We start from the raw sequence: 8,013 nt of genomic DNA on the forward strand, positions 1-8,013 counted from the left end.
AAGTTAATGAACACGTCCATCACCTCACAATTCCTAACTAGTTGGTTTTTGGTGGTGAGAACACTTAAGACTATCCCCTTAGCAAAAAATTTTTAAAGATTGTTATTATTTTGAAAGAGAGAGAGCACGGAAGAAGGGCCTGACACGGGGCTTGACCCCAGGAACCTGGGTTCATGACCTGAGCCTGAGCTGAAGGCAGATGCTTAAGCTTAGCCACTTAACTCCCTGAGCCACCCAGGTGTCCCTCAGGTGCACCCAGGTGCACACGCAGCACCCTCATCATTTCCATCATTCTGCGCACTAGATTCCCCAGAACTTACGTGGCAGCCATCGGTCCACTTTTTAGTTATATGAGTGGGGACTTAAAAAAAAAAATTTTTTTTATTTTTAGAATTTCTTTTCAGTGTTCCAGAATTCATTGTTTACGCACCACACCCAGTGCCCCATGCAATCCGTGCCCCTTCAAAACCCTCAGATTGTTTCCTAGAGTCCACAGTGGGTCCCATTGGGCTAAAATCAAGGTGTCTGCAGGGCTGCGTTCTTTTCTAGAGGTTCTCCAGGACAATCTGTCTTTTCACCTTTTCCAGCCTCTAGAGGCCTCCTGGATTCCTTGCCTTGTGTCCCTCCTCCTCCACTTTCAAAGCTGGCAATGACTGGCCAGGTCGTTCTCACGTTGTGTCCCTTTGCCTCTGCTGGCTTCGCCTTCTGTTTATGAGGACCTTTGTGATTACTTTGGCCCCACCTGGTTAATCCAGAATAATCTTTTCATCTTGGGATCAGCTGATCGCCAATCTTTTTTTTTTTTTAATTTTTATTTTTTATATTTCTTTTCAGTGTTCCAGAATTCATTGTTTATGCACCACACCCAGTGCTCCATGCAATACGTGCCCTCCTCAGTACCCACCACCAGGCTTACCCATCCCCTCAAAAAAACCCTCAGCTTGTTTCTCAGAGTCCACAGTCTCTCATGGTTCATCTCCCCCTCTGGTTTCCCTCAACTCCCTTCTCCTCTCCATCTCCCCATGTCCTCCATGCTATTTGTTATGCTCCACAAATAAGTGAAACCATATGATAACTGACTCTCTCTGCTTGACTTATTTCACTCAGCGTAATCTCCTCCAGTCCCGTCCATGTTGCTACAAAAGTTGGGTATTCATCCTTTCTGATGGAGGCATCATACTCCATAGTGTATATGGACCCCATCTTCCTTGTCCATTCGTCCGTTGAAGGGCATCTTGGTTCTTTCCACAGTTTGGCGACCGTGGCCATTGCTGCTATAAACATTGGGGTACAGATGGCCCTTCTTTTCACTACATCTGTATCTTTGGGGTAAATACCCAGGGTATTTACCTGGGTATTGCAGGGTCATAGGGAAGCTCTATTTTTAATTTCTTGAGGAATCTCCACACTGTTTTCCAAAGTGGCTGCACCAACTTGCATTCCCACCAACAGTGGAAGAGGGTTCCCCTTTCTCCACATCCTCTCCAACAAATGTTGTTTCCTGTCTTGCTAATTTTGGCCATTCTAACTGGTGTAAGGTGGTTTCTCAATGTGGCTTTGATTTGAATTCCCTGATGACTAATGATGATGAATATTTTTTCATGTGTCTGATAGGACTTTTTAAATTGCACACATGGGTAAGACCATTCAGTGACTGTCTTTCTGCTTCTGGCTTATTTCACTCAGTATAACGTCCTCTGGGATTGCCTACCTTGCCATGAGAGATGAGTGTGGTTTATTTTTTTTTTAATTTTTTTTTTTTTTTAAGATTTTATTTATTTATTTGACAGAGAGAAATCACTAGTAGATGGAGAGGCAGGCAGAGAGAGAGGGAAGCAGGCTCCCTGCTGAGCAGAGAGCCCGATGTGGGACTCGATCCCAGGACTCTGAGATCATGACCTGAGCCGAAGGAAGCGGCCCAACCCACTGAGCCACCCAGGCGCCCCATGAGTGTGGTTTTTAAGTAACAATTTGACCAAGTCAAATTGTTCTGGGTCTGTGAAAAACTATACTGCCTACCCCCAGGTTTCTTGAAAAGTCTAAATAGGTGACCACACCTTCTGTGGCACGGCCTGTGACATGGAGGCTTAAAGATGGTTTTCAGTGACAAGGAAAAGGAAATCACTGACCAAAAGTGCTTACTCCTTTTCAGAAAAGTACTTCCCTCTGAGAATAAGATATTTGGCAATGAACGTTCGCTGGTGTGGTTTAGCTGGTCAGTGAAGCCATCAGTTCCGGATCCAGGCTCTGTCTTTTCATTTTTGCCTCCATCAGTGTGAAAGTTTATTTTTAATTGAGGTATAATTTCTATCCAGTAAAACCCACCCATTAAAATGGGTGTACAGTGTGATGTGTTTTGTCAGACGCCTTAGGTCATAGAATAATACCAGAGTGGAGACCAAGAACATCTCCGTTGCCCTAGAAAGTCGCCCGGTGACCCTTCCATGGCTGCTTTCCCAATCCATCCTTAGGCGGCCACCAACCCACCTACTTCCTGCCACTTCCGTTTTGCTTTTTCTACAATTTCATATAAATGAGATCCTGAAGTGTGCAGCCGATCTGGGCTTGACACCTTCCTCTTAGCATAACGTTTTTGTCTCATTCATAATGTTATGTGTATCAATATTCTGTGGCCGTTGGTTGCTGAGAAGCTTCCATTTATCTGTTCTCGCATTTGCTAGTGGGTGTTTGTGTTGTCTTCAGGGCGGGACAATGGCGGATAACAATGTTACCAGCACTGTGTGGGGGTCAGTTCAGAGGGGTGGGACTGCAGAAAATGCTAGGAGCAAGCTCAATTTTGTAAGGAATTGCTGACCAACTCCCCAAGTGGCCATCCCACGTGGAGTTTCCGTGGCTCCAAATCCTCATCAATACGTGGTCTGCACTGTCAGGTTAGCTTAAGCCCCCCCTCCCCCCCCCCCCCCGGGGATAATTTGCTTTCATTTAAATTTGCACCTCCCTGTGCTTGCTTGCATATAGGAAATTAGGATGGTACAGACAGGATTAGCAGGCCCCCTGCCCAGGGGTGACACACACATTTGCAAAGAGGTCCCATATTTACTGATAAATAAATAGATGGATAGACAAATACATAAGTAAATAAATATGCACTTCTCTGATGACCCGTGATATCGAACGTCTTTTTTTTTTTTTTTTTAATGTTCGCAATGGAAGTTTACGACACAGCGAACGTTTTAATGTCTATGATGAAGAAGGCAAATACCAATCTAAAAATATCCAATGGGAGTCTTGGAAAGTCTATTTCATACAGATGACAAAGAATATATTAAAGATTATGATGGGGGAACAGAAGTAAAGTAACATTAGGAATATCAGATTGTCAAATGCAAGGAATAATGGCCATACCCAGTTTTAAGAATTTGGGCCTGGGACACCTGGGTGGCTCAGTGGGTTAAGCAGCTGCCTTCAGCTCAGGTCATGATCCCAGCGTCCTGGGATCGAGTCCCACATCGGCCTCCTTGCTCCGCAGGGAGCCTGCTTCTCCCTCTGACTCTGCCTGCCACTCTGTCTGCCTGTGCTCGCTCTCGCTCGCTCTCTCTCTGACAAATAAATAAATAAATAAAATCTTTAAAAAAAAAAAGAATTTGGGCTTGTGGGAAATTCTCGGGACCACTTCCCCATGTGACAATTTGGAAATGGACATCAAAAGTCTTAATGATATTTTGTGAAGCAGTTGTATATCTAAAAATGTATACTAAGGAAAAGGTTAAAGTATTATCAAAATATTTAAATATAAAAGTAGTCTTCAGAGGTGTTTTTTTTAATTATACAGTGTTCAATTACTTGAAAGTACAAGAAGTTGTTGATCAGTTAAATAAATGATTTCTTTGCCATAAAATACTATGCAAGTATTACAAGTGTTATTGTAGAAATTTATTTTGCTATACAAATACTTGAATACAATGTGGCTTTAAATAGAATAAATATATTGTGATTTTATTTTTTATGCTAATCTGCATAGTATTCTTTACATGTTAGAGTGATTATTTCTTGGTGGTAGGATCATAATTATTGTTACATGTTAGAGTGATTATTTCTTGGTGGTAGGATCATAATTATTGTTTTCTTCTTTCTATGTAGCTGTACTTGATTTGGGTTTTTCTAAAATATAAATCATTCATTCTTTTCCTCATAGATTTTACATGTTCTAACACATACCAAATTCTTACCCTTATATTTCTTGTCTATTTCTGAGCAAAGAATATCAGGTAAAGAAAGTCTTCCTTTAATATTTTTTATTTTAAAAAATATTTCTGAATGGTTTCTGGTTCTTATCCTTCCAGATAACTTTATGGTTACTTCACAAAGTTTTTTTTTTTTTAATTTAATTTAATTTATTTATTTGACAGAGAGAGAGCGATCACAAGTAGGCGGAGAGGCAGGCAGAGAGAGAGGGAGAGGGAAGCAGGCTCCCCACTGAGCAGAGAGCCCGATTCGGGGCTCGATCCCAGGACCCTGAAATCATGACCTGAGCCGAAGGCAGAGGTTTAACCCACTGAGCCACCCAGGCGCCCCTTCACAAAGTTTTTTTTAAAAAAATTTTTATTTATGGGGCACTTGGGTGGCTCAGTGGGTTAAACCTCTGCCTTCGGCTCAGGTCATGATCTCAGGGTCCTGGGATCGAGTCCCATTTTGGGCTCTGCTCAGCAGGGATCCTGCTTCCCCCTCTTTCTCTGCCTGCCTCTCTGCCTACTTGTGATCTCTGTCTGTCAAATAAATAAATAAAATCTTAAAATTTTTTTTAAAAATTATTTTTATTTAAATTCAATTAACATACAATGTCTTATTGGTTAGAGGTAGAGGTCAGTGATTCATTAGTCTTACGTGATACCCAGTGTTGAGCATCTTTTCAAATGTTCATTTGCCATCTGTGTATCTTCTCTAGGATATAGCTATCCAAATTCTTGACAATTTTCTTTCTTTCTTTCCTTTTTTCTTCCTTCCTTCCTCGCTCCCTTGTTCTCCCTCTGACCCTCTCCTTTTCTTTCTTTTTCTTTTTTTGCTGAGGTTTTGTCTTATAATTTTTGAGATGCAAGAGTTCTTGGTATACTCTGGGTACACATTTCTTTTAGATGCGTGGCATAAGACATGTAAATATTTACTCCCATTCTGTGATTTTTTAAAAAAAATTCTTAATTATATACTTAGAAGAGCAAGTGTATGTATGTATGTATGTATGTATGTATTTAGGATTTTATTTATTTATTTGACAGAGAGAGAGAGAGCTTGAGCCCAAGCAGGGGGAGCGGGGAGGGAGAGGGAGAAGGAGGCTTTGGGCTGAGCAGAAGGACCCCGGCATCGTGACCCGAGCAGAAAGCAGACGCTTGACCGACTGAGCCACCCAGGCGTCCCAATGTTCTTCATTTTTTAGGAAGAGAGAGAACAAGGACCTGAGTGGGAGTGGGGGCAGGGGCCGTGGGAGAGGGAGAGAAAGAGTCCTTCCATAGGCTCTAAGCCCAGTGTGGAGCCCAACCCAGGGGTCCCTCTTGGGACCCTGAAATCATGACTTGAGCCAAACACCAAGAATCGGGCGCTTCGCTGACCGAGCCCAGGTGCCACTGACGTTTCTAATTTTTGTATCATCCACGGGATTCCTCTTTCACGGTTCATGATTTTAGTGTTACTAAATGTTCTCTACTTAATCCCTTATTTGTCTGCCTCTTCTCAGGGCCTAGGAATAGAGAACAAGGAGTCCCTCTGAGTCAGGGCACGCCTCATGGATCTTGTCTTACAGAACATTCAGTCAGTAACTATTTGATAAACACTTACCCTGTGCCAGGCACTGGGGATGCAACGGTAAAGGAAGTCGGGTTTCTGCTCTATGGAATTTATGCTCCGGTGGGTGATGGACAAGGAGCATCCGGTGCTCAGGGGAGCCCAACTGGCTCCTTTCTGATCCTCTTTGCTGGGCAGTGACACCAGCTTCCAGCTGCTCTGGGTGTTGGTGGCTCATGACTCATTCTTGTACTCTGCTTCTCAGAGTGACCTTCTCTGACAGATGTTACTTTGCTTGAAGAGGCTATGAAAGTTGTCATCACCCCATGCTTGGGGGGTAGTCCTTGGTCAATGACTAAACGGTTTAGGGATAGAACAGCGCACACTTCTTGTGTCTCTGGGCAGGAAAGCCATTGTGAGGCTTGTCAGGCTCCAGATCTCCCTATGAGTTCAGTCCGGAGGCAGGTTCTCTTCCCTTGCAATCACATCGACATGGGTAGCTTCTCCTCCTGCCCTATTCTTTGTACTTTTCCCTTCCACGGGTTTCTTCTAGGAGACCTCCTGCAGCAAACCATAGACACAAATGGTTTTAGGAAACACAACCTAAAACATTGGATGTCAAAAGTAGTCCCGGGAAACGACTCTGAAAGAGATTTTGGGAAAAGCTACCTCACTGGTCAGATGGCAGTGAGAGCCCCAACCGTGCTGGTACAGGGTTGGCTGAGCAGCCCCTCCCCCAGCCCAGGGCAGCGTGTTAATGCTTTCACTCATGATGAACTGAGATGGGATCCAGGAGGAAAGAGACGCACGGTTTGCGCCATATCTCTGGTGTTTCAGAGTTAGGGGGAAATAACTAAAAAGACTGTGGAATTGGGTGGTTACTACTGAGCGACACTGAAATTTTGAAGACAGAGAAGAACCAGCTCATGTATAAATAACCAGTTCAGGGTGTAGCACAAGAGTCTGAGTCCTCCCTTAGCAGCATCTGCAAAGGTCCTCACGAGCAGTGGAGGTCAGGCAGAGCTGGACACCTGACTCGCCACCTAACAGTAAAGGTCGCAGAATTTCAGCGAAGGTTGTTTTTGCTATTGAAGCAAGTTTCCAACATCCAAGTCAGGATCTTGATGGCGAATGAGTAGGAATGCAAATCCCCGGGCAGATGAAGTTGAAAACTTTGAGCCTCCACATTCTCCTAAGCCTGCATAAAGGAGAAACACAGGAGGAAAACAGGGTTTCCCCAAAATATAGACATACACACATCTGAAGAAAGACAGAGATTGGAGGGAGGCATCTACAAGTCAAAATCCACCAAGGGTTGCCTCCAGAAGCTGGAACAAACTAGGAAAGCTCCTTCCCTATAGTTTTCACAGGGAGCATGGTCCTGCTAACACTTAGGTATTGGACTTCTGGCTTCTACAACTGTGAGACAATAAATCTCCACTGAAACAAGATAGTGAAGAACGGTGGAAAAAACGTATTAATAGCACAATTGGTAGTAGCTATAGACGTATGTATTCCCACAGCCACAGGGCAGGATTCAATGACATAATTAGTTGCTCCATAATCATCAGAATTTCATGCTACACATCTCAGAACTAAAGGTCTCAGTTAATGAAAGGATCCTTAATACTTATTCCTCTGATATCACTTCCTGACCTGTGTTTGGATCTTCAGGGTCACACACACCTTTGTTTTTCTGCGTGAATACTGAACCTCTCCCTCTCCCCCCAAAATGCATGTTTCAATCTTTTTCAAGTGTAATAGTCTTTGAAGTTGACCTACTAGTGTAAGACTCACCTCTCCCTATGGGTTGCAAAGCAAATTTGAGAAAGAATGTTGAGGCGGAATACTGAGTCCTTGGGAATAAACAGGCTCTAGTTTTGGCTAAAAAAAAAAAACCCTGAGGTGTGGGGTTCCCAGATTCCTGGTGAGAGGGCAGCTTCCTCCTTTCTTCCTGTAGTGCTCTGTGGCTCTTACAGATGCCACATTCTCATTTCAAAGTTTCGAGTCTGCAGTCTTTTGTTTTTTTTGTCTAATTGCTCAGGCTAGAACTTCCCGTACTGTGTTTAACAAAACAGACAAAAGTAGGTATCCATGTCTTATTATTGGTCTTTCATTATCAAGTATGTTATTAGCTGTGGGTTTTTATAGCTAGCCCTTACTACGTTAAGGAAGTTCCCCTCTAGTCCTTGTTTATTGAGTGTTTTTGTCACGAAAGGGTGCTGGATTTTGTCAAAAGCTTTCTCTGCATCACTTGGAGTGATAATATGTTTTTCC

Source organism: Mustela lutreola, chromosome 2, assembly GCF_030435805.1.
Source record: "Mustela lutreola isolate mMusLut2 chromosome 2, mMusLut2.pri, whole genome shotgun sequence".
Taxonomy (NCBI): domain Eukaryota; kingdom Metazoa; phylum Chordata; class Mammalia; order Carnivora; family Mustelidae; genus Mustela; species Mustela lutreola.